Below are 11,817 nucleotides of genomic sequence, written 5' to 3'. Positions count from 1 at the left end.
CACTTATCAAATTCCCCCAAACTTAATATTTTGCTAGTCCCGAGCAAAATAGAGTAAAACAATTAAACAAACGGAATTAAAAACACACAAGAAATTAAAAACACACAAGAAAGCAATAAAACTTAAATAAACCAACCGGCCTCAGATGTTCAATAATTAATCCATGTGTAGCTAATTTTTTCAAGAGTCTCGTGCGTGTGTGATTAGCCAATCCTGTCTACCCACATAACTTTCGATCAAATCATGCAACCAGTAGGCCTCAAAGAGTCATTAACCCCGCCGTCTAGTTTCAAAATACGCTCCACCAAGTTCAAATTTTACTCGCATAAATCAAAAGGACTTTTTCAGTTATTACATTGTTTTCATAAAATTATCGGATTTTGCACCCGGTTTTTATTTTAGCCCCGTAAATTACCCTCATACTTAGCTATAACTAAAGATAGGATTCAGATTTCAATCTCCTCGTCTATAGCCCGGATGGAGCATCAACCCCCATTTTATCCGCTACTTAGCCATGGATTGGTGATTAGGATTTCAATCCCTATCCAGGCCCGGATGGAGTTGTACGAAAATTTAGCTTTTTATTTTTAGTTTTTACAACCCATTTTATCCGCATACTTAGCCAAGAACGAGGAAACTAGGATTTCAGTCCCTATCCAGGCCTGTATGGAGTCATATTTTCAATTAAATTGCCTAAATCATTTTTATTCTTGTATCAGTCTACCTCGGTATTGAGCATATATCACCAAATTTAAGAGTCAAATTATCCAATCCACTTAAAAAATTCACATAACTTTTTCTACTTATCAGGAGTATCGACAGTCAAGGCTATAGTGCATAAATTGTGAGAACTCGAGATACAATGTCGCCAACACTAGATTATACACTCTTTTTCTTTTCCCAACCTCATCATCATAGGCCATTTTTCTTTTGCTTTTCTATTTTTCACTTTTTTTTCTCAAAAAGACAAACACACAAACTAACAATAAAATACTGACACAAAACAAAACATGCAGAAAACACAAAACGAACCAGTAAAAATAAACACAAATGCAGTGACTAAAATCAGAATTTCAAACCATCTAACCAACTTCAACAAACTAAACAATTCATCAGCAAAAACCAACTTGAACTTCACAACAACCTGAAACTCAACAACTATCCATAATCAATTTTCATAAACAAATTAAATCACCCCCCAAACTTAAACCCAATCATTGTCCCTAATGATTTAAACAATAAACATAACAGGGGACATGTACCTCTCGATAGCATCATCCTCAGAATCTTCATTGTGCAACCAAGGTGGTGGCGGTGGATATGGCACATTTGTAGAAGGGTAATTTTGAGCGAGTGCCGCATTAAAATCATGCACATACGCCATTTGCTCTCGCATTTTTTCCATTGCTTATGCATTTGCTTTTCCAAAGCATCGAAACGGCCAGAATAATCACTCCCTTTAGCAGCATGTAAAGGAAGTGATGGAGCAGTGTGAGTCAGTGGAGGAGCAGGCTCAGACGGCTGTGGTGGGGGCTGTGCAATATCGGTCTACTGTGTCTGCTTCTGTTTCTCCCTTTTCAATGGCCGAACAAGCACAATAGGAGTACGAGTAGGATGAAGTTGCTCAGTTTCATCCCAAGTAACTCCAGCATAACGGTAAAGATCCGCAATCAACGAGACTTGTACTAAAATGCTAAGAGGAGATTTTTTACTAGCAGCATAAATGGACTGCTGAAGCACTTTGCCCGCATTAACCGTCCTTCCTGTAACTAGACAATAGACCAACTTTGCCCTATCCACCGTAATTTCAAAATTGTGACCCGATGGCAACATGCGTGCGACTACAAACTCATGCCAATTATTAGCTTCCCGGTTAAGAAATTTGGAGAACAATGTAACAGAGACACCTTTATTATTCAATTTCCATTCGGCACCCTCAATACAAAGTGCATTTAGCATGGCAGCGGCTGGGAACTTATTCTCAATGAAAAGCCTATAATCATCAAATTCAATGTTCGGCATTTGATACACGGCGTTGATAGTTTGATAATCAAACATCACCATTTTCCCTCGCACTCTCACTTTGTAGTCCTTATGCTTCACCATTAGATTGGCATAGAACTCCCGAACAATAGACATGATAGCCTCGGGAGGTTTTTTGATGAAGGCTTGCCAATTACGTCGGCTTGCTTCAACCAAAGTAGTAGCATTTAAATCCCTTATATCCATTCCCCGATCTTTATGCATACTTTTGAGAGACAAGTCAACAAAATTTTCCGCCGCGGCAGCATTCCAAACCTATTTTTATAAAATGACGCCTGTCTCAAAGACGATGAAGCCGATCCCTTTCCTTTTGTTTTTGGCGGCATTGTACCAATCAATTCACAAAATATCACCCAATAACCTGCTATGCGCACGCAACAACTACACAATCACACTGCAACAATCTTTCAACCGCAGAATCCCTTAGACAATTCACCAAACACCTTCTATGCCAAAAACAACTATACTTATCTTCTTCTTCGAAATCCAACAATAATGCAACTAGCGCAAAAGGGATAGCCAATTACCTCGTCTAACACAACCAACAAGATCAACAAGGCGCAAAAATTCCCTATTTGAAGCGGATTTAAATCTGCCGATGTAGAGCCTTAAATTCTGGTGGTGTACGTTTCCATGGGATTGAGAGATCTGTATTTAGGATTCATACCTTTGATGATGTTAAGCCAGACGAACGAACAAGAAGGTGGCTAGGATAATGTTGGATTATGGTAAGGTGTTGGATAATTTGGAGAGAAACGGACTGAGGAAAGAAAAAGTGACAATACTACGAACCCCGTGTTTTAAATTAAGAGAGACGGGTGGCGCAGATGCAGATATTTTCACACAGAAGCGTGATTGTGTTGTGCAAATAAGGGCCGCGGATGCGTGATGCGAGCCGCATATGCGTGATGCGAGCCGCATATGCGCAAAAAAATAATTTCACGCCCTGGAGTTGCGCGCAGATGAACGGAGATGGGCCGCATATGCGCAAAAAGAGTTTCACGATGTACTGGAGTTTAATGCATATGCGTGTGAGATGGGCCGCTTCTGCGCAACCCTTTACCAGAAAAATAAAAAAATTAAATTAAATTAAACTTATGTTCAAGTATTGTAAAAAAATTAAATTACATAGAAAAAAACTAACAGAAAATAAAATAAAATAAACAAAAACAAAAAAATAAAGTAAAATAAAATAAAATAAAAAAACAAATTAAAGCAGTAACATGGGTTGCCTCCCAAGAAGCGCTTGGTTTATAGTCGTTAGCCCGACTTTTCTGGTGCTTTTACACTTGCTCAATCAATGCAATGTTCTCCATATTCCGCACTTCATGGCCAAAATAATGTTTCAACCTCTGACCACTTACTTGAAAGGTCTGACCATCATGACAACTCAGTTCAATGGCTCCATAAGGATGCATCTTCACCACAGTGAACGGACCAGACCATCTCGATTTCAACTTACCTGGAAACAATTTGATACGAGAGTTAAATAATAGCACATGTTGTCCAAGCTCGAATTCTCTTTTCAACAATATTTTGTCATGCCACTTTTTGGTCTGTTCTTTGTAGAGTTTGGCATTTTCGTAAGAATGATTACGAAATTCTTCTATCTCATTCAACTGCAACAGTCGCTCTTCGCTAGCAGCTTTCAGATCAAAATTCAACTTTTTTACGACCCAATATGCTCGATGCTCTAACTCCACTGGCAGATGACATGCCTTCCCAAAAACCAACCTATATGGTGACATGCCAATTGGAGTTTTGAATGCGGTCCGGTATGCCCACAGTGCATCATCCAACTTGATTGCCCAATCCTTCCGGTTAGTTTTGACCGTCTTTTCCAGAATTTGCTTGATTTCCCGGTTGGATATTTCAGCTTGCCCATTTGTTTGCGGATGGTATGCACATGTCACTTTATGCCTAACACCATATTTTGTCACTAAAGAATTAAAAACCTTATTGCAGAAGTGCGTACCTTCATCACTGATAATTGCCCTTGGAGTTCCAAAGTCCAAACCTTGTGAAAATATTTTTCTGCACAAACTTCACCACTACACGAGAATCATTAGTGGGGATGACGATTGCTTCCACCCATTTCGAAACATAATCAACAGCCAATAAAATATAAGATTGACCAAAGGATATAGGAAATGATCCCATAAAATCAATACCTCAAACATCAAATAATTCAACTTCTAAAATATTTGTAAGGGGTAATTCATGACGCCTAGATATATTCCCCATCCTTTGACATCTATCACAAGATTTTACCAAGGTATAAATATCTTTAAATAAATTTGGCCAATAAAAACCAGACTGAAGCACCTTGGCGGCTGTCCGTGAGGCTCCAAAGTGACCACCATACGGTGCAGAGTGACATTGTTCCAAAATTTCTTTTGTTTCAGCTTCATCTACAAATCTCCTTATCACTTGGTCCGAACACTTTTTTTACACAAATGGATCATCCCATAGATAAACTTGACATCATGGAAAAATTTCTTCATTTGGTGATGATTAAGATCTGGAGGCAAAATACCACAAGAAAGAAAATTAGCAAAGTCTGCAAACCAAGAAAGTTTAGAATTTACCTCAGAAAGATGCTCATCAAGAAATTGCTCCTTGATGAGTTCATGTTCAGCTTTTCCTTCCAACTCCAAGCGAGACAGATGATCCGCCACTAAATTTTCACTATCTTTCTTGTCTCTAATTTCGAAATCAAACTCTTGTAGTAAGATTATCCACCGAATCACTCTTGGCTTGGAATCTTTTTTGGCAAATAGATAGCGAATTGCTGCATGGTCAGTATAAACAATTACTTTAGAGCCAATGAGATAGGACCTGAATTTGTCGAAGGAGAAAACCACAGCCAACATCTCTTTTTCCGTAGTAGTGTAATTCTGTTATGCTCCGTCAAGAGTGCGGCTAGCGTAGTAAATCGCCCGAAACATATTATCTCTTCTTTGTCCCAAAACTGCTCCTATAGCATAATCGCTGGCATCACACATCACTTCAAACGGCTCTTTCCAGTCAGACACAATCATAATAGGCGCAGAAATTAGTGCCTCCTTGATCTTTGTGAATGCCTACAAACACGCATCATCAAAAATAAAAGATGTATCTTTTTATAATAAATTACACAAAGGTTTAGTGATTTTAGAAAAATCTCTAATAAAGCGACGATAAAACCCGTCGTGTCCCAATAAACTTCTAATGGCTTTTACATTATTTTGCGGTGGAAGCTTTTCAATCGCAACCACTTTTGCTCGATCCACCTCAAGCCCATTAGATGACACTTTGTGTCCAAGTACTATTTCCTCTTGCACCATGAAGTGGCATTTTTATCAGTTAAGCACGAGATTCTTTTCTTGACAACGCTGCCAAACAAGAGTCATATTGTGCAAACAATGATCAAAAGAGGACCCAAACACCAAAAAATCATCCATAAAAATTTATATTAATTCTTCCACCATGTCAGAAAAAATTGTCATCATGCACCGCTGAAAAGTAGCCGGTGCATTACACAACCCAAATGGCATTCTCCTAAAAGCATAAATACCATAGGGACATGTGAAAGTTGTTTTCTCTTGATCCTCTGGCGCTATAGCAATTTGATTGTAGCCAGAATAGCCATATAAAAAGCAATAATTTTTGTACCCAGCCAACCTGTCAAGCATTTGATCAATAAAAGAAAGAGGAAAATGATCTTTTCTAGTAGCCTTATTCAACCTTCTATAATCAATGTAAACTCTCCAACCAGTGACGGTACGAGTTGAAATCAACTCGTTTTTCTCATTTTTTTTTACCACATTCATACCTCTTTTTTTGGCACAACCTGTACTGGAGACACCCAAGAACTGTCAGATATAGCATAAATAATACCAGCATTCAATAATTTCAACACCTCAGCTTTTACCACTTCTTTCATCGCAGGATTTAACCTCCTTCGATGATCAACATAAGGACTATACGACTCCTCCATTAAAATCTTATGCATGCAAATATTGGGACTAATTCCTTTGATATCAGAAATTGACCAACCCAAAGCAGATTTAAATTTTCTCAAAACTCTTAATAATTTATACTTTTCATCATGAGTAAGAGAGGATGAAATAATTACCGGGTAAGTCAAATTTTCCCCAAAAAATGCATAACATAAATGACCAGGCAGTTATTTCAATTCAAGAGTAGAAATTGGTACCTCTTTTCTGGGCTCCTCAGGCAATGCTTCAATTTTTTCTTGGCCATCCTTTTCTTTTGACAAACTTTCAAGGCTCTCTAAGTTCCCAATCCTCCACATCAAACTGGTTCACAGAATTAATTAAACACCTAGACAATGCGTCCTCCAACTCCATTCATGCACAAAAATTATTCTCATGAGAATCAGCTAAATCAATGCGATTACAAGAATGTACCTCATCTTGGTATTTCATGGTTTTATAGATATTGAAAGTGACAGCTTCACCACCAACTCATAGAGTTAATTCACCCTCCTGCACATCAATTAACGCTCTGCCAGTCGCCAAGAATGGTCTTCCCAAAATTAGAGGGACATCTTGATCTTCTTCCATATCAAGCACTACAAAGTCAGCAGGAAAGGTGGGTCAAGTCCAATCAACTCAAGATGGTGGAAGCGCATAATTTGAAGGGCTTGGTGATTTGAAGAAGTGAAGAAAAATCTCATCCACCTTCTCAAAGAGAGGAATGTTTTCCAGTGCTCAACCATTTCATAAGATCGAGTAAGAATTATGATTGAAAATATTTCTCCTTTCCATGATGACGTTATCAAGAATTTGAACACGTCGACGATCCATCTTGAAGTTGCCTAAAAGACTTGAAGATTTTTTTTGTTTTGTGATATTTTGATTGTGTTAAACTTTCACTAAAAATATAAGACATTAATATTTTTCGTGAAAAGAAAACAATAAATTCATGACTGTACTCAGAATATATCTAAGTTGCCTAGTCATAATGTAGTTCAAAAATTTGATTGTTTGAGATGGGGGGTGCCGTGCACATTTTATACTCATGCGGGCTAGGAGTATCTATTTCTTAACCACCCTAGACTAGGTGGGGATTTAGTATTTTAACCACATAAAATACCATAAGTGGGAGAAATATAGTTTAACCACATGAATTCACTATTGGTGGAGTACATAACAGTTTAACCACATGTAATATCTTTGGTTGATACCGTTCACAGTTTATACTCTTGTGGGTCAGAAGTATCTATTTTTTTCTTTTGATGATTTTTTTTTCGATTTTTTTGGATTTTTTTTTTTGGATTTTTTTTATGCATAGTAACGCTTTAAGAATTTCTCGTTTATGGGACCAATTCTTAAACCATCTTCACCCACTGGTCTGTATGCGCCATTAGTATACATTTATTTGACAACATACGGGCCATCCCACTTTGATGTAAAATTTTTTTCAAGTTCGATGAATTGTGACGATAGGCCTTCTCACTATGAGTACCAAATCACTGGCTTGAAATGAGCGCGATCACACTTTCTTGTTGAAAGCTCTAAAGAGACAAGCTTGGTAGCATTCAAGTCCTTGTTGGGCTTCCAATACTTTCTCTTTGAGTTCTTCTAATTCATGGATCTTTTGGAGAATGACATAGAAAGCATCATATTCGATTCGGTGACATGAAGCTACACTTTCTTTATAATCTTAATCTTGACAATATTTGAAACATTGATGCCACGTATAAAGAACTATCCCATTTTCATGAAGCCATGGTCGGTCAAGCAACATTTTGTATGATGTTTTGGCATCTATGACATGAAATAACTTGAGGTGATGTTTTCCATTTTTGCATTATTGTGTCTTTCATCATCATTCCATGAGACTTCGACCTGGTTTACAATTGCACTATCTTCTTCAAGTGTGATTTTTCCTTGGAGAGATAACTGCATAACTTTATCTTTGAATATAAAGCAATCATGAATAGGGTTTCCAATCAGACGATGATATTTGTAATATTTTGGGTCATCCACTCATTCAGCTTCTTCAGGTCGCTTCATTTCTGGCAATTCAATCAAATTCTCTTTAACCAAATCATCAAATATCCCAGAAACATAAGAGTCAAGAAAGGGGTATTGCTTTGCTTGCATCTCTTTCAAGGTCAGCAATCTCTTCTCTCTTTCTCGAAATGTTTCCTTCATTTGGTTGCTTTTATCAGTCGTGTTTCTCTTGAATTTGACGGGATTTTCATTAACTTCCATATATTCTTTGGTCATGGTCTTGGTGAAATACTCATCCCCTTTCATGGAAATTTTTGTTTCTCTTGCTTTATGATATTCTTGAGTTGGAGGCCCTTTCGCTCCACTTGTAGTTATGCTCAACTCCATGTCATGGGCTAGCTAATTCTTCAAATGTCTTTGGCTGGATTCCTTGAAGGATAAATCGAAGTCCCCAATGCATACCTTGGATGCACATCTCAATTGCAGAAGATTTGGACAATCGATCTTTGCAGTTAAGACTCAAATTTCTCCATCGATTGATAAAGTCAATGACGATCTCTTCTTTTCATTGTCGTGAGATTGTTAGCTCAATCATGCTAACTATTCTTCGAGTACTGTAGAAGCGATTGAAAAATTCTTGTTCTAGCTGATTCCAACTATTAATCGAGCATGGCTCCAGATCAGTATACCAGTCAAACGCATTTCCTTTTAGTGAGCGAAAAAATTGTTTGAGCAGGTAATTTTCGTATGTCCCAGCATTGTTACATGTCTCGATGAAATGAGCCACATGTTGCTTTGGATTTCCTTTGCCATCAAATTGCTGAAACTTTGGAGGTTGGTATCCAGTGGGCATCCTCAAGTCATCGATCTTTTGCGAGTATGGCTTGGAATATGTGAGAGATGACTTGGAGCTTCCGTCAAGTTTTTCTTTGATAGTACCCATGATAAAGTCTTTTAACTGGTCTACAGGAACTGACCCATCAGGTGAAAAATGTAAATCTTTAGTATGTTCCTTTCCCTTTTTCTTCATTGACAACTCATTTTCACCATTAGTTTCATCTTGTTTGTCCATGCGACTTGCATCAACATGGTCTATCTTGTCCATCAACTTTATAATTTGGGAGTCTTGTTCTTGAACATGTCTCGAGAGTCCCTCAATTGCCTTTGTCAGATTTGCTATTTGATCTTCTAAAGTTGAGGCATTTTTCACCATCACGGGTGCTATGTGCGAGCTTTGATGGGTTTCTAAGAAACGAGCTTGCTCAGAAGATTCTTGTAACTTCTTCGACATACTTCTTGTGACGACTCCAAGACTTTAAGTTGACTTCGTAGTAGAAACTTTTATGTTGGAGATCTTTTTATTGGTGGACATGATGATTTAAAACTTTTGGCGAAGAGAAAAGATGAAGGGTAGAGACTGTCCCACTGGGCGTGCCAAAATTTGCAGCTCAAATTCTTTATTTCTTAAAATTAAGAAATAGAAAATTGATACATAGTAAATTAAATAAATATTAGTAAATACAATCTCTAAATAATCCCTTGATTCTTCTCTTTAATAATGTGCAATTTGAAGTTCTTGAACATTTGATCTTCTTGGAAGATGATTTGATATCTTGATAATGTTAATTCGATGGGTCCACACTTTGTTATCGAATTAACCTTCAAAATTTGAGAAGAACGCGATGAATGCCTTAAATCGCGCCTTGAATTTTGGTGATCTTGAATTTAGTGAAGAACACAAACTTCTTGAATTTGATGAAGAACAAGATCTTCTTGAATTTGATTTACTTGATGAAGAACACGATCTTCTTGAGTTTGATTTATTTGATGAAGAACAGGAACTTCTTGAATTTGATTTATTTGTTGAAGAACACAATCTTCTTGAATTTGATTTATTTGTTGAGGAATGCGAGCTTCTTGAATTTGATGAAGAACACGATCTTCTTGAATTTGATTGAATTTAAATATATTTGAAGAAGAACGCAATTAATCCCTTGAATCACGCCTTGATCTTCTTGAATTTGATGGACTTGAAGAAGAACACTTTGAACTTCTCTTGATTTCTTTGAATTTTTTGAATTTGACTTGAGAGAAATGTCTTGAATTCTTCTATTCCTCTGCTTCTTTGTCTTCTGTGTTGTGTTTTTTGTTGATCATCTGCCCCTATTTATAGCTGAAGGATGCAGATTCATACCATTTTAATTTGATGAGGTGTCACAATTTGATTGGCTCCTCATGATTCATTTGGTGATTATCTTCCATTAATCACAATATTTGATTTTAAATACTAAAAATATTAGTATTTTCTTCCATTTGATTCAAGATTTGATTTGAAATACTAAAAATATTAGTATTTCATTCCACTTATTGCAAGAAGCAAATTTGATTTAAAATCTTGATTTGATCACAAAATATATTAAAATATCAATTAATTAACTATTTATTTTTGTAGGAAATTAATTTTCCAATAAATAGTCAATTATTTTTTATTGATATTTAATATCATTTTGCACTTTCCATAATTTTAGGTCAACAAATTTAATTGTCTACACTATGGCCAGTAAATTGAAAGCATTAAAATCAGGAAAATACAAATAAACTGTGCAAAGAATTCAAATATATAAATCAAGCCAGTAAATTAAAAGCATTAAAATCAGGAAAACACAAATAAATTGTGCAAAGAATTCAAATATATAAATCAAAATATTTCAATCATGGTTTCCAGTCAAGATCCGTCTACCTTTAAACTAAGAAATTAGTTCATAACAAAATTAAAATCAAATAAAACTTGTTTTTCCAACAATCCATAAAACTAGAAAAATAGAGTTCAAAGAAAAACTAGAACGAAGTAGAATTAAACTTTTCTGTTGCCGGATGCCGCCGTCTTCCATCTTTGTACCGGGTTCTTGAGCTCTTGTGCAATCCAATAAATTCCAATCGCCGACTCGTTCCCTGCAAAAATTCTGAATCTCGGCGTATCTGAAAAATTCCTCATTTTATATCTTGCTTCCAAGCCCATAAAAGCCCATTAATCTTGAGTTCAAAGATATTCCCAAAATTCTAATCGATTTCAAAAATTATGCAGATATGCACTATCTTCAGTTTCCCGCAGATGCGTGTTGAGAGGGCGCATATGCGCTTTTCTTCGTTCTTCAGTTGCTGGACTTTCACGCAGATGCATGGGATTAGACCGCATATGCGCTCTTTTCTTTTCCAAGTTTCTGCCTTCTCACGCTTCTGCACAATTTTTAGCCGCATATACACCTATTTTACCTTTCAAGTTTCTGGGTTTTGCCGCATATGCACCTATTTTACCGCATATGCACCTTTGAATCTCTCAAATCTCTGTCTTTCTCCGCTTCTGCGTCACTTCTCACGCATATGCGCCATTCTTTTCTCAATTATTTTCAGACTTTGACACAGCTGCGAGAAATTTAGCAGATTTCCTTCTTCAATTTCTTCTTCTTTTATCTATAAATTCACCAACTCATGAATGTCTCTTCATACACATAAACAACAACGAAACCGTATTAAACCGCTCGAACAACGCAAAATTCAATTAAAATCATAACGAAATTAAGTGCATAAAATGCACTTATCAATAATTATGATTTTTTTTAAAAAAAAGAAGCTGAGAAGAAATGTGTGTCTATGTTATAAAGAGCTTGATGGATATCTGTCTATAGAGTTGCTTGCTTTCCTCTTCGTTTCGTGTCGAATTAGCCAGTTATAAAGTCGAGAGCGAGAGTTGATAGCGATAATGTCTTTTCTTTCTAGCTAGCTCTCGATTAGGGTATGACCTAGGAGTGGT

This window comes from Henckelia pumila, chromosome 3, assembly GCF_033568475.1.
Source record: "Henckelia pumila isolate YLH828 chromosome 3, ASM3356847v2, whole genome shotgun sequence".
Lineage (NCBI taxonomy): Eukaryota > Viridiplantae > Streptophyta > Magnoliopsida > Lamiales > Gesneriaceae > Henckelia > Henckelia pumila.
Note: the sequence above shows the minus strand (reverse complement) of the source record.